A 26534-nucleotide genomic window follows, 5' to 3' on the forward strand; every position below is an offset into this window, starting at 1 on the left:
AAGCTGCAGCCGCAGAAGATGTACAAACACCAAATATGTCCATTTCAGAACTGATAAAAATAATTAATCAGCCAGTGATGTCCGGTGACTAGACCTGTGGAGCCAATGTTGGCATTTTGTTCACCTATTCTGTCAAAGCGTGTAGTCTGGCCAAATAGACACATGCACTGTGTGTTAAAAGTATAATTAAGTTTATGCATATGACTGGTTTCAGTTTCCCTGCTTGTCATATGAGTCAATGATCTGTCAAATTAATGCAATTTCTTCTCTCTGTTTTGTTGAAATAGCTTAATGTCAGATAACCTGGCATCAACTTCAGCAGTATTTAATCTTTGAGGGCTTCTGGCGGGCAAAACTCTATAAGTAAAGTTAATTCTCTTTCACAGGATTGAACACCTCAAGACACACTAATGAGATTGTGTTAATTTTAGGATCTGAGAGGAGCCGTACTGAAGATAAGCAGATTCGTTGGAAAGGACCTGGATGACCAAACAGTGGATGCCATTGTGGAACGAGCAACTTTTAAGAACATGAAAATTGATCCACTGGCAAATTATGAGAATGTTGGTCCGGACGCTACAAAACCTTCTAAAAAAATTAATTTCCTTCGCAAAGGTAATTCTGAAAAAAGTAGGTAATTGCTTAAATACAGTGTATTGCTGCCCTTTCAGTTTGGCATAGGGCAGCACAGCAAGGTGTCTTGCTGTGCTGCCCTATGCCAAAATGCCTTAAATGAGTCCCAAGGTTTTTGAAATTAGTGGTAATTCTAGTTTGCTAGAATAATTGCTTGAAACATACCTGATTACAAGATGTGAAGAGAACTGATTCCCAGTTCTAATCTTATTTTCACCTTTTTGGCTTGTATAGTGCTTTGGTGATCTGTAGCTGTGGGGTCTTTATTTAGGTGCCAATATAAACATACATGCAATAACAGATTTTCTAACTGCCTGTCCTATTTTGTGGATATATGCAAACAATATGAAATGTTGCTACAGTTGGCATGATTCCAAAAATGACACAACATATAAATATATCTCCACTAATAAAACAGAATGTAATACAAACATGAGATAAATCATTTGGTGCCAGATGTATGTAACTTTTAGCTTACAAATGAATCTGCCCATTTGTGACCTGAAAAACAGCTTTTCAAATGAATCAAAGTCAAATTGTGATTTGGTAACCTCTTACCGAATCGCAATTTGCGTTTGCGATTTGGTAGTAGGAAGGGGCGTGTTTAAGGCATCCCTTCCTAATACCGAATCAAATTGGTTTGTATGAATGCTTTGAGACCGTGAATGCGGTGCAAAACATTAGGATTTTACAACCTAATTCAAGTAGGTGGTAACCAAATTGCAAATCAGAAGGGGTCCCCAAGAAACCTCTTACCCTTTGTGAATGTTTGTTAAATCTTTTTTCAAGATCAGGCAGTGCTCCCACGGACTACTGCCTGCATTATAAAAATTAAAAGAAAACTTGTACTTTTTCTTTTTTAAATGCAACCCATTTTCCTTTAAGGAAAATGAGGTGCATTTAAAAAATATATATATTGCTTTATTTACAGGCAATCACAGACATGGTGGTCTGCTGACTCCAGCAGGCCACCATCCCCGTGATTCTTCCTAGAGGGTCTCGAATTGCGACCTACCTCATTAATGTTCATAAAGTAGGTCATTTGCGACCCCCTAGAAATCTCAGAAAGTGTTCAACACATCTTCATTCATTTCATATTGCAATTTCCTAATTGTGAATCCTTGTGATTCACAATTCGAAAATCGCAAAATGGTATTTTTATACATCTGGCCCTTGCTTTAGTAAATGCCATTAGCAAGTGATTTACATTTCTTAATTGGAGATTGTAAGATTTGTTTGAGTGGAGTGAAACACTCCTCAATCAACAACCACAATGCTGTCAGGGTGAACCACAAACGTTGTTATATTAACCTGTGCTTAACCCTCTGGCAGTTGGGCACAAAAACAGTCAGGCTTAACTTAAAGGCATGTTGTAAAGTATTTATGCAAGCACATAAACAGTAATAAAGCGAAAGCCGAACAAAGGAAACATCGCACACCAATTTATATTATGTTATGTTAAATCATTTATAAAGCGCAAACGGTTACCCTAAGATGTCCTGGGGCTCATTATTACTCCTTACAACAAAAGCCTGAGTCAGCAAATTAGTTCGAGAACAGCCACGTTTTCAAGGCCTTTCTAAAGGCCAACAGATCAGTGGTCCCTCTAAGATATAGAGGTTGATTATTCCAGGCCTTGGTTGCTCCATAAATAAATCTCCGTCCACCCCAGGAGACTTTTTTTATGGATGGGACAACAACCAATTTGGCACCCGATGAATGTAGATTTCTACTTGGTAGGTACCACGAAAAATGTTTTTGAAAGAAATCAGGACCTTTACATTGCAGTGCCTTATGCACTATACATAGGGCTTTGAACAGAACTCGCTTCTTTACAGGGAGCCAGTGTCGTTTTTTTATTTCATTTATGACTGACGTAAATTTAGGCACCCCCGTAAGAAGTCGGGGTGCAGCATTTTGTAATCTCTGCAATTTATTTATACATCTTTCCTGCATATTCAGGTACAATCCATTAGAATAGTCAATCTTTGACATTGCAAGTGCAGTAACCACTGTTTTCCTACTTCCAGATGGTAAGTATGGAAATATTTTTTTTACTGTTTTTAAAACAAATGTCATAGAGGATGATACGGCGTTAACTTGAGCACTCATATTTAGTTTGTCATCTAATAGGACACCAAGATTCTTTACTTTTTCCACTGTTATGGGAAGGGTCCCCAATGTTGGCGGCCACCAAGTTGGACTCCAGAAATTAGTGGTATTCCCAAAAAAAAAAGAATGACCTCAGTCTTATTAGAATTCAACCTCAGGCAATTTTTTGCCATCCAGTCCCCGACAACTTCCATACAATTGTGAAAGCGCCTGTTCATGCCTGCTTCCTGTCCTGGCAGGAGGGACACTAGAATCTGTGTGCCATCTGCATAATACGTGAGGTCAAAGCCAAAGTTGTTAATAATCGGCCCCAATGAGGAGACATACACATTAAATAATGTTGGGATCAACGATGATCCCTGTGGAACACCACAGGGCAACACAAACGGCTTTGATTGAAATGCACCCACGGAGACCACTTGTACTCTGTCATTTAGAAAAGATTGTAAAAGCTCCCACGCCTTATTGCATAGTCCACATGACCTTAAACGGTCCATCAACAGATCATGATGGACCGTGTCAAAGTCCGCAGATAGGTCCAGTAGGATCAAGGCAGCGTTACCGCCCTGATCCACTGCTTTCCTAATCTCATCAGTTGTCTTTATGAGTGCTGATTCGGTACTATGACCAGTCCTAAAGCCAAATTGGGATGTGTCCAATGCTAGGGTCGGATCAAGAAAAATACTAAGTTGAGTATTTAGCTCCCTCTCTTTACTTTTGCTGGCAGAGGAAGTCTGGAAATAGGGCGAAAGTTGTTAGGGTCCTTAGGATCCAACATTGGCTTTTTAAAAAGGGGTAGAATAGATGCCACTTTCCAAAGTTTAGGAAAGATGCCACTTTCAATCATTTTATTAAAGATTGATGTAAGCGCCCAGGTAATGGGTTCCATTGCCAGTTTGGCAAAAGCCACTGGACAGGGGTCATATGGGGACCCTGATTTAGCTGCTTCGAGGAGAGACTGAGTTCTATCCAAAGATAGAGCCTCGAAGTTATCCAAAGTTCTCAATGGGTCTACAGGGGAGGTCTTAACCTCCCTTTCAACAGAATCCTTAAGAGAAGTAAAGATAGCCTCTACTTTATCCGAAAAGAATTCGGCGATGTTATCACAAAGGTCCTGGTTCGGCTGGATAGAACTTGGACGCGGAGATGCCAGACCTGCAACAGTTTTAAAAAGATCTTTAGCTGAGTTCTTAGCTAAGTCAATTTTATTAACATAACATTTTTGCTTAGTGCTGAACAGCATTTTCTTGTAGTTATTTAGCTCAATTCGATAAGCCTTCTTATCTGCCTCCTTATATTCCTTTCTCCAGGTTCGCTCTAAATGTTTACACCTGGATTTTTGATTTTTCAGATCCTCTGAAAACCAGGGGGCGGACGGAGCTAGCCTTCTCGGTCTAATTCTAATAGTAGGAGCTAGTTTCTTGCAGGCACTATCCAACCAATTGGTATAAGTGCTTGTCTCCTCCTCCACTCCCAAATGTGTTTGTTTTGATGTTACCGTAAGAAGTCCCCGCAATTCCTCACCGTCCAGTTTATTCCAAGATTGGATATTAATTCGTTTTTTGTCTGGTATTATAACCGTCTTTTGGCTTGAAAGGGTTACTTCAAAATGGACTGCTGCATGATCTGTCAATACCAGTGGCATTACTCCTGTATACCGGAGATCTGAATGATTGGAAAAAATACCATCCAAGGTGTGTCCAGCTGTATGCGTGGGATCCATTACCCGTTGCCCAAGATTCACACTATCCATTATGTCAATGAGGGCAACCATATCTGGATTGGAAATGGCTTCTAAATAATAGTTGAAATCGCCCATGATAGTAAATGTTTAGAGGCAAATACCATCTTCAAGTAAGTTGCCCATAGCCTTAACAAAGAGTTGTCTAATGTTAGGCGGTCTATAGACAAGAATGCCTTTAAATGAGTGGTGATGTGAGAGTCTAAAGTTAAAGTTAAAAGATAGTGCCTCACATTCCGCATTATGTACTGCATAAAAGGCAGTCTTCATAGTGCTGGGATAAATTACTGCCAGGCCACCCCCTTTTTTCCCCTGCCTATTCAAAGTATGACATGAGAATCCTAATGGGGTGGCCTGTATCAAGTCCGGACCTGAGGCTTCATCTGTCCAGGGCTCGGTGATAAATGTCAATTGAATGTCGTTATCTTTAATAAATCTGGCACAGTCAAAGCTGTGTTTAACCAAGGATCTGGCATTCAACAAAACACACTTATCGACTTCCCTTTTAATTTTAGGAGCTTTAACTAGACTCAAACTTAATTTATTTATCTGTAAAAAATCTATTTCTGGTAGAGATGTTATACAGCCGGGACACTCCAACGACTGGGAAGTAGCTTTGAAAGCCATACAGATACACTTTACTCCTTTTGCCTTTTTGTTCAGGCTTAACAGTACTGACCTGGAGTAATTAAATTCTGTAGTTTCATCTGCCCTACAAGATACCGGTGTCATGGCGGTCGGCGCGATCTGGGCGCGGACGGGCGCAGACCGGCTTGCCTTTGGCGCACCCGCTATGCGCTTCCGCTGCGCATACGCTTCATAAGCCCCAGATATAGCGTGGTGAGTGAGAAAGACTAGACTGCTCACCACCGCTATCCCCAAGGCGGCGGCCCCGCTTTGATCACCACACTGGAGCCCACGAGACACAAAGGAGCCTGCTTGAGCGCTCCACAGTTGTCCAGCGGCCCGAGAGTTAAATAACAGGTAAAAAGCAACTAAGCGGCAGTTAAAAAATTTAGAAACATTCGATAAATGTTCATAAATAAAATTACACCAAAACAAATTACATCCAATTGGTAGAAACACAGCTAGGAATCTTAATTTGTTTTATTGGAATGTAGCACCCAAAAGATCAAAGCTCTAACAGTAGGTATCTGGTTTCAAGAGACTGGGGCAAAGTCAAAACTTAAGGCTGAACACAATAGGGCATAGGTCAGATGCACAAGGTAGATTACCTTCAGACTTAGAAGAAATTCAGAAAAAAATTTCAGAGAAGGTAAAGCTCAGTGGGGCAAGACAGCCAGCGGTGTCCAAGAAGGCAATGTTGTTGTTGCAGAGTCACCTTAAAGGAATCGGATGAAGATTTCTACCGTTGGACTTTGTCAAATTTTTGGAAGTCAAACTCTTCAGTGGGGCAAAGCAGCATGCTGGAGCTGATGAGGGATCTAAGAGGCTGGATACCTTTGCTGAAAGGTCCTGCTGACCAGGATTTGAGGCTGTGGAGGAGAACGTAGGGGGAGCTACCTTGGAGTCAGGTGAACCGGTGATGCACCTTGGGGGAATCAGGAGGCAGGTAGGTCCTAATCTTCTGTAGATTCTCAGGCCAATTTTTTAGAACATTTTTCTACGTTACCACTTTTAGGATTAGGCAGGAGCAGCACCTTCAACACCACTTCCAAGGGTCCAGGACTTGGTGAGAACCATTTGAGGCACCTGGACTCTCTACAACAGAGACCAGGTGCAGTGTTCAAGGTCTGTGGAGCTTGGTATATCTCTTTAGCTCACACAGGAGGCCTGGACACTAGCCCTTGGAGTCACTCTGGTAGTCCTGGGATCACACAGTATGCTAGGCCTCAAACAGCCAGGCAATCCACAGGTTCAAGAGAGTACTGGAGAGTTGCGCTGAGGGTTCAATAGTTATAACTGTTCTCAGCCTCTGAAGTAGGGGAATCTTCTAGGCTACCTCCACATCTGGTACTGGAAGGTTCCTTCTTTTCCTGCTAAGACTCCAGGAAGTCCAGGGTGAAAAAAGGCAAGTGAGAGGTTCCTTTGTGTGTGTGTGCTGGAGGCAGCCCTTTGATGTGTAAGTTTGGAAGGGAAGAGATCCACCTTCAGCCATCCTGGCAGTATGGCCCATTCTGCCAACATCTAACCTTCATTGTTACACTGTATGGAAGGAACACACAAACTCCAACAGATAGGCCATTCACAGTGATGTGACCGAGGCCACTGTCAGTAGGCACCAAATGGTTAGGGAAGTTAAAAACTGCTTGCTTTCTAAAGTGGTATTTTCAGAATTATGGCTTAAAATGTGACCTTGTCATTTAAAAAGATTTTAAATTACAATTTTGCCATTAAAGAGGATTTTAAATTAAACTTTTTTTGAAATCAAACATTACATTCCTCCTGTTCGCAATCAACAGTTAGCCGTTATTAAATGTAATAAGGTAACCTAATATTATCCTATGGAAAAGCTAGGTCTTATGTTATCCTATGGGAAAGCTAGGCCTTACAGTAATGAACAACAACTTTAGGAGTTTTCACTACCAGGCCATATAAAACTTAAAAACAGATGTCCAACCTTCTAAACACAATACACCCTGCCATCTGGGGTTTTAGAGACTACCAGAGGGGTGGCTTATATGCATTAAAAAAGGAAGATTTCGGTTTGGCAAAAGCTTTATTTTGCTATGTTGAACTTCCATTTTAGATTTGCACTACAGGCTGCAATGCCAGGCCTGAGACACAAAAAAGTGCTACTTTAGTGCATGGCACAACAAGTGGTACAGGCCCACTAGTGTCATTTTATTTACAGGCCCTTTGTATATGTAGCAGCACTTTACTAAGGACTAACACGTAAACAAATGTGGCACTTAAGTGTAAGCCAGTTTTACCATGTTCAAGGGGGGTGAGCACAATCCCTTTATCACTGGTTAGCAGTAAAGTTCACAGAGTACTAAAGCCAACAAAATTAATTCAGACAACAGGAGAGGTGAAGACAAGTTTTTTCCAGGATGAGCCTGCAGATAATTCCAATCAAACATAAGTCTTCTTCGCCTTCAATCAAGCAATCAAACAATCAATAGATTTGTAGAGCACTACTGATCACCCTGAGGGTATCCAGGCGCTGGCAAGATCCAGTCGATTATTGAAATAGCCAAGTCTTCAGGGACTTACAGAACTCTGAAAGAGATGGGGAGGTCCATAGATGAAACCGTAGCTCATTCCATGTCTTTGCTGCTAGGAAGGAGAAGGAGTGACCTCTGCATCTGCTACGTTTGATGCAGGTGGTGAGGGTTAGAGAAAGGGATGTTGAGCGGAGGTGTCTGGTGGACTGATGGAAGTTCAGGCAGTGGTTCAAATAGGCTGGTTCACATTTGCATAAGGCCTTGTATGCATGTGTCAGGAACTTGAACTTGCATCTTTTCTGCACAGTGTGCCAGTGGAGTTCCCCGAGATAGGGGGTGATGTGAGTTTATCTAGGGAGGTCGAGGATTAGTCTAGATGCAGCCTTCTCTATGGTCTGTAGATGTCAGAAGAGGTGAGCTGTATTCCCTGCATATAGAGTGTTGCTGCAGTCAAGTCAACAGGAGGTGAGGTTCTGGATGATGGTGCGTCTTGTGCTTTGGGGTAGTCATTTGAATATATACAGGGGATGTAGAAGCAGGAGGACAAGGCTTAGTTGAACTGAGTCATTATGTTTAGTTTGTTGTCAAGAATGAGGCCTAGATTCCTAGCATGGTCAGTAGGGTTAGGAGTGGGTCTGTGTTCTGAGGGCCACCAGGATGTATAACCATGGGGAGCTTTTGTTTCCGAAAATCCATACCTCTGTCCTGTCCGAGTTGAGCTTCTGGCAGTTGTCCTTCATCCAGTTGGTGACATCTGTCATGCAGTTGTGAAAATTGGTCTTGGTGGTGTCTTCAGAGAGAGAGAAGATGATCTGTGAGTTGTGGGCATAGGATATGATGTTGAGTCTGTGGGTTTTGGTGATTCTGGCCAGGGCTGTCATATGAGTGTTGAAGAGGGGGAGACTAAGCAAGGATCCTTGGGGAACTCCAAAGATAATTTCCTTAGGTTCGGAGGTGAAGGCAGACTTTTTGTGTTTTCCTGGTGAGGAAAGAGGTAATCCACCTGAGAGTGGCTCTTTGGAAGCCTATGTTGTGCAGTCTTGTAATACGCGTGTGGCGGGAGACCATATTGAAAGCTGCAGAGAAGTCAAAGAGGATCAGAGCTGCGGTCTCCCCATGGGAGAGTAGGGCTCCGAAGTCATTGGAAGCCATGATGAGGGCTGTCTTGATGCTGTTGTTGCTGCAGAATTTGGATGGGGAGGAGTAGGTAGGAGGTTCCCGATGTGCAAAGAGTTGTTGGTTGATGGTTTTTCTAATACTTTGGCAAGGATCAAGGAGATCAGTTGGTAGTTGTTGAGTTTGCCTGGGTCAGCCAATGGTTTCTGTAGTAGGCTGCTGACTTTTACATGTTTCCATTCCACGGGGAAGGTGGCCCTGGCAATTGAGGGCTAGGTGGTGACTACATGGCTGATTCTGGCTATGCCTAGGTTGAAAATGTGGTGAGGACATGGTTCGGTTGAATCACTGACAAAATATAGAAGGTCAGAATACCGACCTACAGAAATATTGCAGCAAGAATGTCGGAATCAAGAATATAGACATCCTATCTACATTTTGGTAAGTACAGTAAGGAAAAAATTATCGATGTCAAAATAATAGTGTAAGAGTTAAAATTACTGTTCCAACTCCAGTGAGTGTAACGGAGTGGAAAATGTAGGATAGCGTAGGGGTTAAATTGACATACTTATCAATTAAATAATTGTTGTAATATAACTAACATATTAATAATTAATTAACAATTTTATTTTAATACATAGCAATACAATGTAATTAATATTCACTTAAATAACATTAAATTACTTCCTACACTATTCCCCCATTAACGCACAACACAATACACATAAAGAAGAAACACAATTAATGTAATTATCAATTAATCAATTAATAAAAAAGATTTCGCAATAAAAAATGAATTACCAATGAATTAATAATCAAGAACAATAAGTAAAAATAAATAATGCATTAATTATAATTAATATAATTATACATTAACCAATTAATAAAAATGTATTACCAATTAATAAGTAATTACAATAAATTAATACTCAATAACAATAAATATAAACATTAATTAATTCATTCCCCGATACATCCCATCCACAACCCACTAAACATAAAAAAATCACATAATTAATGTAATTATTAATTAATCACTGAATGGAAATAATTACCAATTAATAATGAATTAACAACAAATTAATTAACAATAACAATACATACAAATTAATAATACATTAATTATAATTAGGGTTCCTGGTCTTATGGTATTTATTTTTTTGCCATTTCTGTCTGTATTTATCCATATTTATTTTTTGGGCATTTTTTCTGTATGTATCCGCATTTATTTTTGCCACAAGCAAAAGACAACGCTAGTATTTTTCCACATTTATTTCAATCCCAAAAACACATGTGCAACTGCTTGTACATGGACACAACAGTTGAGGGAACAACATACTAAATGGGAACGAACTCAACACACACAGATCACAATGCAAAAGGGACACCACAAGCCCCCCCCCACACACATGAGGAATCATATGCAAGTCACACACCCATGCATCAAAATATGTGCAAAATCCATCTTTTTAAAACAAAATAGAAATCAATGGTCAGTCTTTAATTTGATAGCGCATGGAGGCAAAGGAAAGCACAAATGCAGTTTGCCTGAATCAGCACACTGAAGCCTAACCTGCTGATATGCCAGTTCTGTATTTCAAGCCCAGCACTGTTGCTGTAATGCCATTCTATCAATGGCTCAGCAAGTTTAGTGGTGGTTTCTGACATATCATAAGCTCACATGTCAGCAGTCACTATAGTCTTTCACCTTTCAAAGGATGGTAAAATTGTAGCCATAACGCTGGTTTGGGTTGCATTTTTTTTCAGAGGAGGTGCTAATTTTACCAATGAGTACAATGTCCAACATGTCTCTTTATCGGGTTTTAATATTTGATTAACCCGACTGCGTGCAGGCTTTCAGCAAGGTCTCAAAAGCTGAGGTGCTGTCATCACCTCGCTTCAGGAAAGTGTATTTTTTTAAGATCACAGTCGTACAAGAGCTTTCAACATGCAAACACGACTATTTGAAAGAAAGCGCAGTACGCAGAATACAATGCACACTCCCTGAGCTGCAGTTATCCTAATCCTTCGGCTCAATGAAGGTTAATTGCTGATGCAAAACCCCCTTGTGCTGCCTGTTCATACGTAGTGGGGGGGTGCCGGATCCAGAGCCCGAGGCTGCAGCAGGACAGACAGTGTGAAAAGCAGCATTCAAGGGGTCACCATTAATCTGCCCCCCCTGAGGCCACAGAAATACATTTATCTTATGAAATGGTGACAGGTTGGCGCAGAGCTCACTGGAGCTGCAGAGCCCTGGAGATACCCAATTTTAAAGAAGGGCTGGGGCAGTATCAAAAGGAACAGGGGTGTGGCAACACTTGGCTAAGCACGGCAGCGCTGCAAACTTTACTAGTATTTTGCTGTTTCTAAATATAAATACAGATATAGTTTTCCGTCTGTATTTATATGTAAAAATCTGTTTAAATGAAAACCGGGAGCCCTAAGTATAATTAATATTATTATAAAGTAAATCATTAATAAAAAGTAATTACCAAGTAATAATTAATTAACAATACATTATTAATCAATAACAATAAATAAAAACATATTCATTATTTAAAATTAAATTACTTCCCACCCTATTCCCCTATAAACTCACAACCCACTCTGATACAAAAACGCTAAATTTACTAAAAAAAAATTACCTATTTCTCAACATTTGATAAATATATTAATACATTATGAAAATACATTAAAATAAAATGTTAAACATACATATAAAATACATATTAAAATACATAACAGTACATTTTTTTCAATATTATTGATAATGATATTTTTGGTAACGATATTACTTAACTTCGATATTACTTACTTCGATATTAAAACAGCGATATTACTTACCTTAAAGTCGATATTCTGGTCAACGATATTCTTGACTTTGATATTCTTCCCCACGATATTAAAAAACTCAATATTAAGGTAGGTCGATATTTAATAATCGATATTTTGACTGTGCACCGGGTCAGTTGTGGCCCCTGAGTGGATCAAGTTCATTTTGGAAGCGGTGTCCTGTGGGACGAGCTGGCTCCATTCAGTCAGTCGGATGTCTGTGGTGATAGCGGTATTGTTGTGTTGCTTGAAGAAGTTGGTGGCCTTGGCCTGGGTTCTGAAGGTTTTGTAAATGTTGGTGATTTTGCCATGGAGAAAGTTTACAAGGTCGTTCCAGACCTCCTGTGAGGGGGTATTGTTTTATTGCAGCTGAGGAGTTACATAATTCTTTGATGATGTTGAAGAGTTATTTGCTGTCATTAGGGCTTGATTTGATGCATGAAGCGATGACCTTTTTCTTTGATTCTCTCAACTGTATGTGGAAGAGGTTGAGGGCTGTTTTGAAGGTGGTCTTCTTGATTGTGTCCTTGCTGGTGCATCATCTCCTTTCCAGTTGGTTACAGTGTTGTTTATCGGTTCTGAGATTTTCAGTGTACAAGCTAGGCTCCTTGATAGTCTTTCTGTATTGTGTGTTGCCTATGGGAGCTAAACTGTCGGTGCAGTTGGTGATCCATTTCCTGAAGTTTCTGATGTTCTGATCTAGGTTGTCTGAGAAGATGGGGTGATGGTATTGAGGGCATTGATCCAAGTGTCCTTTGAGACTTTGCTCTAGCTGCAGTGGGAAGTGTTGGGCATAGTGAGGCAGAGGTCCGTGAGTTGGCGCTGTTGTAGTTGGCAATGGAGTGGTCAGTCCAGGTGAGTTCCGTGGTGCGGCTGTACCTAATGTGGTCACTGGAGGTGAAGATGGGGACTATCATGTGGCCTGCGATGTATGCGGGGTCATGGATGAGATAGTTGAGTCCAATATTGTTCATGCTGTCAAGGAGGTTGGTAGTGCTGATATCATTGTGGTTGTCAAGTTTGAAATTGAGGTCACATAGGAAAATGTTTTTGGAATCTATGTCGATGAAGGTAATGAAGCCAGCGATAAAGATGCAGAAGGCTGAACGTGGTCCTGGAAGACGGGTAGTGAGATTGCCCCAAATGGTCATATTTACTGTCTGTTAGGAGTTGGAAGATGAGATGTTCCATGGCTCGGGTGATGTCGTCATTTGTCGTGGTGAATTGGATGGATTCCTTGTGTATTATGGTGATCCTTCCACCAGGTTTGTTGATGCGGTCATGGTGGGTGATATTTTATCCTTCGGGTATTGTGGTGGCGATGTCAAGCAAAATGTGGGGTTGAAATTCTTAGGCAACTATACATTCAAAAAAGTTCTATGTGTAATGCGGCCTCAGAATAGGAATACCAAAACCCAGACGTAAAGGTAAATATAGAATACTTATTTTATCAAAAAGCGAGAAATTACATAACTACCTGCATTTTAATCTATATACAATTTATAACTAAATTAATAAAAACATGTTTTATCATTGCTGTATAATAAAACGGTCTTTACGTTCATTCATACATCCTCATTCATCCTTCATAATGTTTTTCATTATACAATATTTCGGTATTACACCTTTAATTTAGTAAGTTCTTTCTTCTTAAAATGCCTGCAAGACCTCTGATAACTGAATTACCGACGCTGTGGCGCGCTCTCTTAGAAGTCATAGACGGCTCCGATTTCACCTGTTACGTCGTTTTGCGAAGGATCATGGGAACAGTAGTCCCATGTAGTTGTACTTAATCCAGAGTGTCGATATAGCGCGCTGGAACCAGTTCTCTAATTACATGCACACTGTCTATAAAAAGGAGAGTGGCCCTACTACTTCAAGAAACAGGGTTCCTTAACCCCTTCCACGCTCATGACGAGCTGGGCTCGTCATGCAGTAGCCTCCTGCTACGCTGATGACGAGCCCAGCTCGTCATGAATGATGGGGTTCTAGGAGTTCCAGCACAGGAGAAAAATCCCCATAGCGTTCAAGGTGTTAAACCAACAATATATAAATAGAGAAGGATCTCTTGGAGGAATTAACAATCAGACAGATCACACTGTCTTCACGATCAAAAACAACTTCATTTGTTGACTCCTGCAAATTAGCTGGTTTCTAAATGGCAAATATGAGTGTCGCTCTTATTTACAATGTTTAAATAATGTGTGTGCAATATGTCACTTGTGATATAGCTCGGGTGTTTTTAACTATATACATTTTAATTTCTTGTGCAACTGTTTTTAAACTTACCTGCGAGTGTGATCCGTTTGATTGTTGATTCCTCTAAGAGATCCTACTTTATTGTTATACTTTGAATTGGTTAAACACAATTGGCTAATTTAACTTTTATTAAGGTGACAGTAAGTTGCCACAGAAAGTACACTAGTGGCATATGTATTGAATGCCGCTTATGGACTGTGGTGTAGATTTACTACACACACATCAGTGACTGAAAAACATGGCACTAGGTTCACCATTGGTTCTGCAGATTAAAACCCTGCAGTTGCACATGGTAAAGGAAAGTGATTCAACATGTAGAAACATCCTCTTATGTATATTGTGTAAGTCTCCCTTAAGCATGCCCTGTAGCCCTCAGCTTTGCTTGTTTAAAAATAGGAAATGCTAAATATTCAGCACAGTATACCCATACAGTGAATAGCGGATGACAATCCTATTTCGAGGCAGCTGATGCCAGGAAGGTTATCTGCAGTACAGAGGATTCTATAACAGACGTCTGTGAATCACCAGCCCTGGAGGCTCAGATCACTTGTCCACCGTCTTCTCTGAGATGACGGTTGCAGAAGCATCTCTCTAGCCTGTCAAACTCTCATTTGAAATGCAGAATCCCCAACACACATTTTAAATTCTGGAATTGAAATGGCTCCTCTGATTTAGTTCTGTATCTAAGTCCATCAGGGTGGTAACATTTTGAAAGTAATTAACTTAATTAAATCACAATGAGTAGCACTGGGCTAATAGTTAAAATACCCAATACTACACCTTTTTACCTTTGCGAATGTTTACCTTGGGCCTTGAATTTGTGTGCTGATGTTTCTGATTATTAGGCATGGATGTTTTTTTAAAATTGTCTCATGGGTGTTTGTTGCTATTTGCGTCAATATTGCTATTTCAGCAGGGTCTTGATCATTGTCTTGCCTATTAAGCATATTTTGATGAATTGTGAAGTAAAACATCACACTCTGTATGTAAAATGGAGAGATTGTAGGATCTGTTGTTTCAAGCTGCAGCTTATAATGGGAACTGTAGGCAATTCAAATGTTTCTGTTTTGGTTACTTTTCAAGAATAGAATATTGAGATTGAATGGTCATTAACGCTGAAATTAGGTGATTCGTGACAGAGACAGTAACAGCAGAAGTTAAAATATACCATACTTTCCAGAAAATTTGTAGGACTTGGCGGAGAAATATACTCCACTTGTGGAGTTTGTGGAATTCGGTAACTTCGCATTCTGCATGTAATGCGGAGTTCAAGCTTAATTGCACCATACTGCTCTGAGTAGAATTTTTTTTCTGTTGGTGTGCACAAGACTTCTTTTGGCACATGCTGGTGAGCGCTATGAGACTTGCCTGCCACTAGTGAGTACATGCAGGATTTTTGTACCTGCTGGCGCTGCTTCTGGCCGCGACAGCATCTTTTTCGTAATGTTGGCAAACATGAGTGACAACAGCTGCACCTTGAGCAGATTTTCCACTGGAGAAGCAGCTAAATATACTCGGAAAGATGTTTTCGAGGGAATTTTCTACTCCAGCATATAGTTCAAGTTATTTATTTCGTGCGAGAAGCCTTTGTTTATATTTTACGTTTTATTCAAAAAGTAGGAAGTGCCCCAGAGACTCCAACTTCCTGTTACTGTCCAGCAGGCGCCTCCCTGAGCTTTATCCAGCTCCAGGTCACTATTCATTTGGAGTTGGAGCTGAAAGGATCACTCTCTTTGTCTTCTGCACATAGACCATTGGATTTAAGGACTTCTCTTTTGTGATATCTCATGTAAGTTGACAAACCTTTGTTTAAGGTTGTTATTTCTTTGATAGAGTGCATACACCAGTATTTATTTTTATTTTATTTTTAAACTTGATTGTAGTGGTGGGCCTGGAGTTTCAGTAGGGGCCTAGGTATTTTTTTGCATTTCATTTTTTATCTTTTGTAAGGGGAAAAGGTTGCATAGTAAATTTTTCATGTTGGTTAAATGTGCACTATTCATTTATTTTATTATGTGTCCTAGTCTGCCCAAGGTCCATCAGGCCAGTACGTCCAGTACTAGTCATGGGTACATAATGCAACTATTTATGTGGTATATTTTGTTTTAAAACAACATTTAGTGCAGGGATGGCATTGAGTTATAATAAACATGAAGGTGTTTTAAATATTTAATTTAATGTGTATTTTGGTGGGTGCATATTTGATGTCCCAGGAGGGTTTGTGCTGTTGTCCATAGGCCTGCATGTGTTCTTTGTTGTCCAAGCCTCCTTGCTTGTTGTTTGACCATAGGGCTGGCGACCATTTTGTGTAGTCAGCCAATGTGCTTTCACTATAGGCCTACATGTGTTTTTGTTGCCTCCTTGCTTGCTGTTGTTGCTTGACCATGTGTCAGGGGGGCATTTGGTGTAGCCAGACTGTATGATTTTGCCATAAGCCTGCATGTGTCCTTTGTTGTGGCCATGCCTCCTTGCTTGCTATTATTATTTTCCCATGTGGCCATTTTGAGTATCCTTCCAGTGTGATTTTGCCATAGGCCTGCATGTGTTCTTCGTTGTGGCCATGCCTTCCTGCATGCGCTTGATGTTTGACCATTCAATAGGTAGCCATTTTGTGTAGCCAGTCAGTGACTTTTTGTCATAGGCCTGCATGTGTACTTTGTTATAGCCATGTCTCCTTGCTTTGGATTGTTGATTGATCATGTGGCCGATGGCCATTTTGTGAAGCCACCCAGTGAGCTTTTGCCATAAGCCTGCATATGGTCTTTGTTTTGGCCTTGTCTCCTTGCTTGCTGTTCTTGGTTGACCATGCGGCTGGTGGCAATTTTTTTGCAGCTACCCTTTTTTTCAGTTTTCAAAGGAAGATTGATAGGAGAGGGCTATGCCTTTTTGAATTTGTTCACTGTTTTACTTTTCCTTGATATCAGTGTAATATCATGCTTGAGGGTCATTTTAGTATTTTTATTTGAACAATGTTTTATATTAAATGCATTTTTTTTGCATTTCCACTTGCACCTCTTTGCCTCCCACTGTCTTTCTTATTGTCCCCTAGTATCCCCTAGTACACCATCATTTTTCTTTTATTTATTATGATTTTTCTTAATCTAATTTATGTTTTTAAATAATTAATTTAATTTTCTTTCTATTTCCATTTCTTTTTAAATTATCTTTTTTGTACATTTTCCCACCATCCATCCACCACCTGACTGCCATAAGCACAACATCTTTTGTTTTTTAAGTATTATTATCCATTTCCCTCTAGACCACCTGCCAGCCATACAAGAGCACTCACCAGCATTAATTTTCTAAGGATTATTTTATTTGCCCCGGACCCTCTTGCCTGCTATAGGCACACACCAGCATTCATGTTTAAGCATTATTCACTTTTCCCCTGCAGCCCCCTGACTGCCACAGGTGTCTCTCTTAGATGCACACAATGCAAACTGTTGCATCTGTATATTGTTCTGCTGATTGGAAATGAAATATGTGCTGGTGGTGTGGTTTGACTTGGGAATGGATACACTATTGTTTCTATTTATGATAATAACGATAACTTAAGTAACCACACTAAATTAAATTTGTCTGCACTAAGACAAACAGCAACAATTCCATGTTTCTTGCTTGTTTTTTTTAGGTTATCAAGAGACATCACCCACCGTACTGCCAGACCATCGTGTGAGTACTCCAATCTCTTCTGCTTGTGCAGCTCAGTGCCACTGCCAACTGACAGCTTCAAGATGGCACCAAAGAAAGGTGCCACCAAGAAAGTGGCCGGTGAGGAAGAATCACATTTCCAACACTGGTGTGTGGGTTGTGTGCCAGCCCGCCGGCCACGGGGAGCAAGCTGGGACCAGCATTACTGCATCAACATCACCACCCTAACCAAAGACCAGGCTATGTCTCTCAGCAAGGAAGACACTGCAATTATGTCTACGCCGACAAGCAGTGACATTGAATTGGATTTGTCTCTTTCTCAAAGTATTACCTAATCATTGCAGGAAAGTGGAAAACAGCCACAGCTAGCAATAGATCTTCCTGAAGTAGCAGAGCAGAAGGTTGAACTTCCTGTTGAGCAAGAACCATCTCTTTTACAACCATTAGATTCCCTATCTCTAGCAAGAAAAAAAGGGTACTCCACCATCTTCTCCAAGACCCTTTTCTGATGATCTGAACATGGATCAGACCCTGGCTGAGTCTGAGATATGCCAGGGGAAGTTCAGGGAAAGGAAAATTCCTATATGCCTTACAATTTAATGGAGGGGATGAGGAAAAGGGTGAGCCAGTGATTGTTATTATAGCTGGCCCAGAGGAGACATACACTACCTCTCCTATTGGACGTGCTCTGAGGGATGTGTCACTACCAGCAGCTTCCATATTTGTCAGGCCCCAATGAGACCTACATTCACCATCACCTCAGTAGTAGGCACTGCAGGGAGGCAATAATTGGTACAACCACCTACCTCCACTTCTTTGGGCATTGGCACCAGTGGCCCACTGAAAAATTACACCTGCCCAGTTTGGGTTAGTGGTGGTGGTAAAGGTGGAGAGAGAGGGTAATCAGCTCTGTCCCCAGCAGTGCACCAGTATCACCTGCCTCAGCCACCTCACAATGGCACACACGTCAAATGGCGATACCACAGCAGCATACAGTGACTTTCCCAACAAGACTCTCATTAAGTCTACCACCTGCTGGTTCATCTTCGCTCAAGAAGACTCCTGCATCAGTGGCGCCGGATAATAGAAAAAGTCCAGGATACTATTATGGGCATGTTTAGTCAGGAGGGGCCATACAAGCGCAAGCACCCAATGGCACATTTATACAATGGGAAGCTGGCTAAAAACGTTAGCACTGGACCTCCTCCCTTTTTCTTTTGTGGAAGAAGTGGGCATTTTAAAATGTGTGGCTAGCCTTCTGCCCAAAATGGGAAGGTTCCTAGCAGTGTAGTGTAGCTCCTATCTTCCCAATAGGCTCTGCGCATTGGAATAATACCTACAGCAGTAAAGGCCTAGACCAGACGTTAACTAGGTCTACTACTGTCGATACTAGACTTAAAGTTTTGGGTTTGCCAGCTAAGCTCAGAGTTCGCTAGAAACTTTCTCGAATGTTCAGGAAAGAATTACCTCCCCTGATTAGACAAGAAGGGATTTAGTTTCTGACAACCATAGAACATGACAACTTTGCTCTCCCCTAATCAAGAGTCAATCTCAAGAGTCGTGTGAGCACAAGGCAATTATTTTACTCAGTCAGTACGTGCATTCTTAGTCTCATCAGATTGTAGAGAAAAGGAAGAGACGGGCGTGTTCAATAAAAAGGTGTTATTTATTGATCAGTCTCTTTTCTCATACAAGAGAAATGGATCGATATTATTGCAATACTTATAGTTAAGTAAAGTGCATACATTAAAAGCAATAGTATAAAATAATACTGTAAAAACATTGATATGGTTTCTGAGCCATATGATGTTTAAAATGATTAAAATATATTTACATACACATATACATTTGACTAAACGTACTCAACTGGTGTTTCTAAATACGCCTACCCCGTGTACCTGACCTAAGTCTAATGCGTGGGCGGGAATAGAAAGTTACAGTTTAAGTTAAGTTTGTTTTTGCCAAGTGAATAACTAAAGAATTCTCTGCGAGGGGTTATTCAGTTCTGTACCTGGAATTTAGGATGAATGAGGAATGGTATCTCCTTCTCTGCTCTCGATATTCCAGGCTGCCTGCGAGGGCTGCCCAGAAACGCCGGTGCTGGGTCTCTCGGCTTGAGATAGCAGCGCGTCTCTCAGCGCGTCAGGAAGGCGGGGCTGCTGCCTGCGGGGTCTGCTTCTGCTCTCGGCTTCGGCAAGTATGGCTGCTCCGTCTTGTCACCACACGTGTGTTTGCATAGGGCAAGATCGGCAATATTTATACCTTAAAGGTGCCGAGATTGACGTAAGGATGGACATAGATACGTCAATAAAGATGTCATACGACTTGCTCGTTAGCACATTCTTTTACTGAAGTTCTCTGTGAAATCAAAACAATGGCCGCACGGATTTTCCAGGTTGTCATAGGTTTGATTTGTTATGAGAACGTCGTATGCCTTATCAGGGGCTGGAGGAATGTCGCTTGTCTAATTAGATCTCAAGCGTTATGACCTAATCAGATAACACGTTCCTGTGCCGTAGTGTGACTGCGTCAGATAACGGTATCTGCATCATGGGGGCTGTTCTTGCCTCATGGGCTGACTGTTAGTTAACTTGATAGTTAGTTTAACCAGAATAGGGTCAGGAATAGGGGGACTGATTCAGAACCTATAGAAATACACGACACCCACTCCACGCTAACTATGGTCATATCTACTAATCTATGCATAGTATAACATAGTACAACATACTATAGAGTATAGTGTATACCTTACCACCCCAAAATACATAAATGCATTTCGAAATTTTCAAATATACTGAAAAATTGCAGTTATATATATTGTATGCACTTAAGCTATGAATTAAATGCAAAAGTAAACACGCATTTTTATGCATTATTGCTTATTGGTATATGAGAAATACACATGAAATGGCTCTTAATATGGCTATACAGAAAGGAAGTTCGAGACCATTTCATCACATAATAAAATATTTGTGAACATACCAGCGGGCAGCTAAAGTCTATAAAGTATCTAAAAATAGAAATCTTAGTTCTCTAGGAATAGTTTCTTACTTTAAGCAGGAGATCAGTGTCCCGGGAAAAAATATGTAGAAAAATATTTTAGGGGGCTTGCTGAAAAAAATTGCTGTCCGTGAACTGGAGTGAAATTGTTCATGTGACTTTATTTTTAAAGTTGAAGGCCGAATTCAGGGAACGCCGTGTGCGAGTTTACTCAAAAGTCTCTATTTCTGTTCTGGAGAGAACATCATATCATTCAGGCTTTCGAAAAAACTGTCAACAGCTTCATGGGAAAGTTCCACTAAGTCGGAAATAGGGGTAACCATGCATTCGTGCGCATGATTGTCTCCATTGACATTCTGATTCGCATTGCTGACAGAAGGTCGTACCTGTTCGATGCTGCTTTCATCTTGAACTTCACTACCCTTCAATCGTAGTGGTGAAGATTCCAGGAATGCCGTCATCAGGATTGGCAGCCTTTGAGGGCAGCACAAAGCGTGAACCTTGGTAGGAACCAACAGTGTATCTGCATCCACTGGCGCATCCGATTGTAGCGTCAGACAGGTGTCTAACACGCATTCTTCTCCGCATAGCAGACACCTTAGTACAGGTAAAACACACCTTTGCCACATTGGTCGAAATGATAGAAACCAAGTCATGTTTATGTCTCTAAGCCGGGAGAGTCCCAGGATTTTTGATATCCGGTCCCGGTATCCAATGGCTAGGATCGTATCTTCCATTGTCGCGAGAGTTTGTTCTGTGACATGGGTTGCCATAACGAAAAATAAGGACTAGGAATAGGATTCCTGCAATTAGTCCCAGGATCAGGGGAAGTCCGCCAAAAATCGAATGGACGAAATCTGGAAAAATACCCACTATGGCTTTGAATGGTGTTAATGCCATCGAAAATACTGTCTTAAATACCTTTGAGACCCCAGTGGTATCAGAAATATTTAAGATTTCGCTCAGGATTTCCGCGAAATGTACGGGGGAATTAGTTGATAATAATGTATGTATCTCTGCAGTCGTCCTTGCGACTTGTAGATCATACGTTTCTTTAGATGACGTGAGCCTTGTAGGCGTCTGAAGAAGCACTGTTTTCATTCTGCTTAAAGTGTCTATTCGAATAGAAGTAATTTTCAAACTGGGCCATGCCCTTGCCTCCCTGTCTGGAAAGGAGCTGGGGAACAAAGAACGTCCACAGCACTTGACCTTCGCCGTTGTAGTTACTAGATAAGGAGTCCCGGGCAGAAGACTGCAACATCTGCGGTCTACAATAAGAATGTAACTCCCATTATAGAGTCTTTGAAAGAATGGTTCTATTTCAGTTGCAGGTGCGCCTTGCTGGTGACATGAAAGGTTGTATGAATTCCCTTCACAGGCTCCGTGCAAACTAATACCGTTACACAGAAGCGTGCCGCTTAGTGACATAGCACAATTGTTGCCACTAAGAAACACTTTCTGTCCTTTATTACTGACACATGCATGTGAATAGGGCAGGTTCCAAGTTGTTTTAAGGTACCCCTTTCCCAATTTCTCGTACATGCCAGCCTGTATATATTTTTGGCAGTATTGAAACCTGAAGGTTGAGATTGGAATATTTATGATTCTGTGGATTATCCATTCACTGACAGGTCGTTCTGACATTGTCATTGGTAATCTTTCTAGTTTTTCAATGCTCAAGATTGTATAATCAGCACCCTTTTGCGCCATACCGATTTGTCTATCAGTAAGGTTAAAGATTTGGAATAGTGACGTTGTGTTGATTAAACGCCAAGGCACATAGCCTGAACGCAGATTTTGTAACGTCCAGCCAAGCTGTACAATAGAACGCAATTGTGACTGACCATGTTGTAATAACAGTAAGTCTTGCGATAATATATCGATTGCTGAAGACACAATGCTGTCCAATGAAAAAATTCTGGAGGACAGAGTCATTAACCCATTGTCCACTACAGAAAGTGATTTTTCCAATTAATACGGTCAATTTCCCGTATTCTTTCTGCTGTCTCAATTTGAGTAACCTTCCAGGCCTCATTGTATGCTGCATATACAGAGGCTGCTATGAAACGTTTTTGACGCTGTTTGCGTGGTCCCAGAATGAAATCACGCAAGTCAGCACCATCAGTAAGTAAAGTTAGGTGTTGCTTAATTTCAGGCAGTGTGGAAGTTTGTAGCCATTGAAGGCATAATTTGCCCACACTGTAGGTTGTTATTATCCCTGGGTGATGTCTTTGGGGATATCTAGGGTCTGGCCTGGTCATTTTGAAACCCTGTGTTTTATTCAGGAATCTATCTTGACAGTGATTTGTATCTGTGGGCCAGATCAACCATTGTTTCCAATCAGGATGTGTTCTGTTTTGGTTAAGTATATGGTTTACGTCTATCTCTTCATCTGTATCAGAGCTATTGCTAAACATTATTGGCTTTGGAATAGACGGGTTATTTAAATCTTTGATTTTGGCTAAGCCAAGACAGGTGGTTTGTTGAACAGTGTCATTTAAAAATATCATTTGTTCTGGGATCATGCAGGCTCTAAACAAAGCTTCTAAACCCTGTACTTGCCATTCTTTTGTACCCCAAACAACATTTTTGTCCCAATATTCAAATCCAAAAGTATTCATTTTTTCAAAGAATGAATCTGAATATATCAATTTTGTGTTGGTTATCATGGTTTTGGTCCCTGTCTTGTTTGACAATTTAAAATAAAATGTTTCAGCATTGCTTGTGTTAAAACCTGAAAAATATGAATATTTGTCATAAACGGTTCTTGAGCTCCCTTTTGGAGGTGTTGCACAATGTTCCCATTGATTATAATTTAAAACATTTCTAGGTTGTGCAGATTTATGCAAAAAATGGTTACCATAGTGGTTATAGCAATACATACTATCATAATTTGTTGAACCTTGCAAATAATCATGTTTTGTAAATTTAGCAGACATTACTAAATCAGACATCATATTATTAATGCTTTCGAAGTCCCAATCATCAGCAAATGAGTTTGGTTTTGCAAAGTCACTCAAGGAGATCTTAATTTGGTGTGGATATTTCAGGATTTCGACCGGACCATAAATTTCATAGTCAGTGTTGTCCCAGGCTACCCCACCAGGTATAGGATTGGCTGTGAAGTTGGCTGAAGAAAGTTCTCTTTTCTCGACGTGTGAAGATGTGTGTGGTTTGAGGACCAAGTTGATGTTCTGACTTGCTGTGTCCATTTTAGCATATTTTCCCTCAATGAAGCGTCCCAAAGTAAATACCATGATGAGCCAAAGTATGAGGATAAATGCACCAAAACCCACCCAAAATTCAATCCATGGAGAAACCAGATATGTTTCTTTCAGTTGTTTCAAAAGTTCCTTAGCTTTGTCTTTAAAGGATTTTGATGATGGCTGTGTCTTTGATTCACTGAAGCCGTCAGAGGAATCATCGAAGTTGATGAAGTACCCGGATGCAGTTCTGTCAATTGTTCCAATTGCTTCAGGATTTTTGTTTCTTGCATTGTCACTTGGTACTTCACTGTAGATTGGTGTGTCTCTGCTAAATGTTTTTATTTGGGTTTTCAGAGGTCTTAGTTCTATTGCATTGTTGCATAGTCCTTGTTGTTCTTCTGTAGGCGTTTCGAATGTGATGAGCCTCTTTGTTAGGACCTCTGTACTGGTAGCAAACCTTGGTGTTCTGCTACTTATTGGGAGTCCACTTGGCCTACTGTTTGTTATCGGCCACATGTTGTGGTTTTACCAGGTCGATGGATACAACTCGGTTCTCCTTTTTTCCAGCAAGTGGCGGTAGTACAACTGATCTTGTCCCGTTGACAGACAAGACAGCAACTGCTTTTCTGTAAGAAGGCCCAAATTCCTTCTTTACCGCGATCTTCTCCCTGACTAGATCCCCGACTTTTGGAATCCAGACAGGTCTTGCTGGGACAGGTGGTGATTCTTCAGTGGTTGTTGGCTGTTGTTTCAACTGTATGTTGCTCAGGTCTTTTCTTGTTTTGTTTAAGTCCTGCAAAATAGCCAAACGGTCTTTGACATCAAAGGTTTTTTCTATTACCACTGAAGTCTGACTATCAAGGTCAGAGATCAACATCCTAGTTCCGAATAATAATTCGTACGGACTGAATCCCTTCAGAGAATTTCTTGGCAAGTTATTTAGACTATGTTGGACACTTATTAGATGTTTGACCCACCCAGCTCCCGAACCTAATATCCTTTCTATTATAGATTGCTTTCTGCCTTGGTTTTTTCTTTACACCATCCCGTACCCTCAGGAAGGAAGTGAGAAGATTCCCGCTGGGCTGTGCTCATTTGGCCATGTTTCCCCCCCGGCCGGAGGGCTAGAGTGAAAACAATGGTCAAACGTAGCATGCTCTTAGCGTATATGCCATTTAGACTCGCAAATCTTGTATAACAGTCCCGACGTCAGCCGAGTGCTGAGGATCTACATTATAAGTGGAAACTAGCCTGTATATGTTAATCGCAAGCCATTCTTCTTACTGGTGATGTTATCTGCAGTCAGATTCCACCATATTTTATTTTTCCTCTCCTCACTGCGATTTCTGTTGCAGTTTTTTACAAACATGGTATGATGTAGGCTCATGCCTGGCCACCAGTACCGTGATTGTAAATCTTCCAGAGAATCTTTTAGTTTGAGGTGTCCAAGACCCTCACCCATATGTGCGTCTGCGATTAACAAGCTTCTCCTGTCCATGTTTGGAATCACTCTATCCCCCACTCCAGGGATTCGAGCAAAAGGGACGGAGTTTGCATCGATTATGTATGTGTAATTGAGTGGATAGTTGATCGGTAACGCTGAGCAGTCGCCTTTTGATGACGTTTTCACTGCCAGCATTGTTTCACCGTCAATGTATTTTAATGTACGCTTTTTTCGATCTACGGGAGACGATTTAGTGGCTGCCGCTGCGGCTGTTTCAGCCAATGAATTCCCTACAACGTGAACGCCATCACGTTGGTGACTCAGTGAGTGAGTCACGTGAGTCTTTGGTAGTTCTTTTTTCAAAAGAGCTACTTGTTCCCAGAGCAGTTTCTGCTTTATTGGTGCATCTGTGTCATCTTTGTAACCGTTCTGAATCCATGTCTGCAAATCCCTGTTATATGCTTTGACGCAGTAATATGAATCTGACACTATAAGCGTCGGGAATTCGCGATCCGCATTATCTAGCGCCATTTTCAAAGCTATTATTTCAGTTTGTAGTTCCGAATTTGTTTCTACTGAGTGTGATTTTGTTAATCGAGGTTTTAATATACCTCCGCGCCACACTTCTTTTGTAATCCCACATGTGGGGTTGTATGCTTGTTCTCCCCAAACGGAGGGTTGAGCATGTCCGTCTGTATAGATTACACAGGCGTAGTGTCGTAGAGGCAGAATGTCGATTGGCAGAGGATACGTCTTTTCATATTTTAGATTTTTTAATTCTTCTAGTTCTGGATCAAAGTAGTAGTATACTTTGTCCGTTGTGATTGAATTCACCCATTGTATCCATTCCGGATTCAATGTTGTTGTTGGTAAATTACACGGTGTTGTTAGTGCTTCAAAAGCTGATTCTGCTGTTCTGACTGTGATATGTCTACCGTCAGCTTGATCTTTTTCTCTAGCTATTGCGGTTTGAACTGCATGAATAATTGTTTCTGTTTTACTGAACTTCTGTTCAGCTTCTGTGTACAAGTGTGATTTGAATGCAATTGGTACCTTTTCTCCCTCATTAGAGGTCAGGTATGTGAATCCGCATCTCCCTGGGATGACTCGAATCACAAGGTTGCGTGTGTTATCACGTGTTTCTAATTTTGTTTTAATTAGCATGTCTGTTTGTAAGGATCTCAAAATTTCTGTGTGTGTTTGAGTCCAATTGGATCTTTTAAAGTCTGGTTTAATTAGATCATAAAGGGGCTTTACCCTTTCTGCGTAATTTGCAATGTATGTTCTTCCGAAATTTAGGAAGCCTAGAATTGACTGTAGGTTTTTTAGTGTTTTAGGAGCTTGGATTACGGCACATTTCTCTAGGAAATTGTCTGCCAGGCTTTTACCTTCACTTGATAACTCATATCCTA

General features: G+C 40.8%; 1 long non-coding RNA gene across 1 annotated transcript in view; it reads left to right on the forward strand.

Annotated features, from left to right (window-relative positions):
- The first annotated feature begins 435 nt into the window (after positions 1-435).
- The window catches only part of LOC144761587 (uncharacterized), a 228488-nt gene continuing 202389 nt past the window's right edge, over positions 436-26534 (forward strand). Inside the window, exon 1 of the long non-coding RNA XR_013595798.1 lies at positions 436-615. This is a non-coding gene — a long non-coding RNA (uncharacterized LOC144761587). The remainder of the gene's footprint in view (positions 616-26534) is intronic.

Source organism: Lissotriton helveticus, chromosome 6 (genome assembly GCF_964261635.1).
Source record: "Lissotriton helveticus chromosome 6, aLisHel1.1, whole genome shotgun sequence".
Taxonomy (NCBI): Eukaryota; Metazoa; Chordata; class Amphibia; order Caudata; family Salamandridae; genus Lissotriton; species Lissotriton helveticus.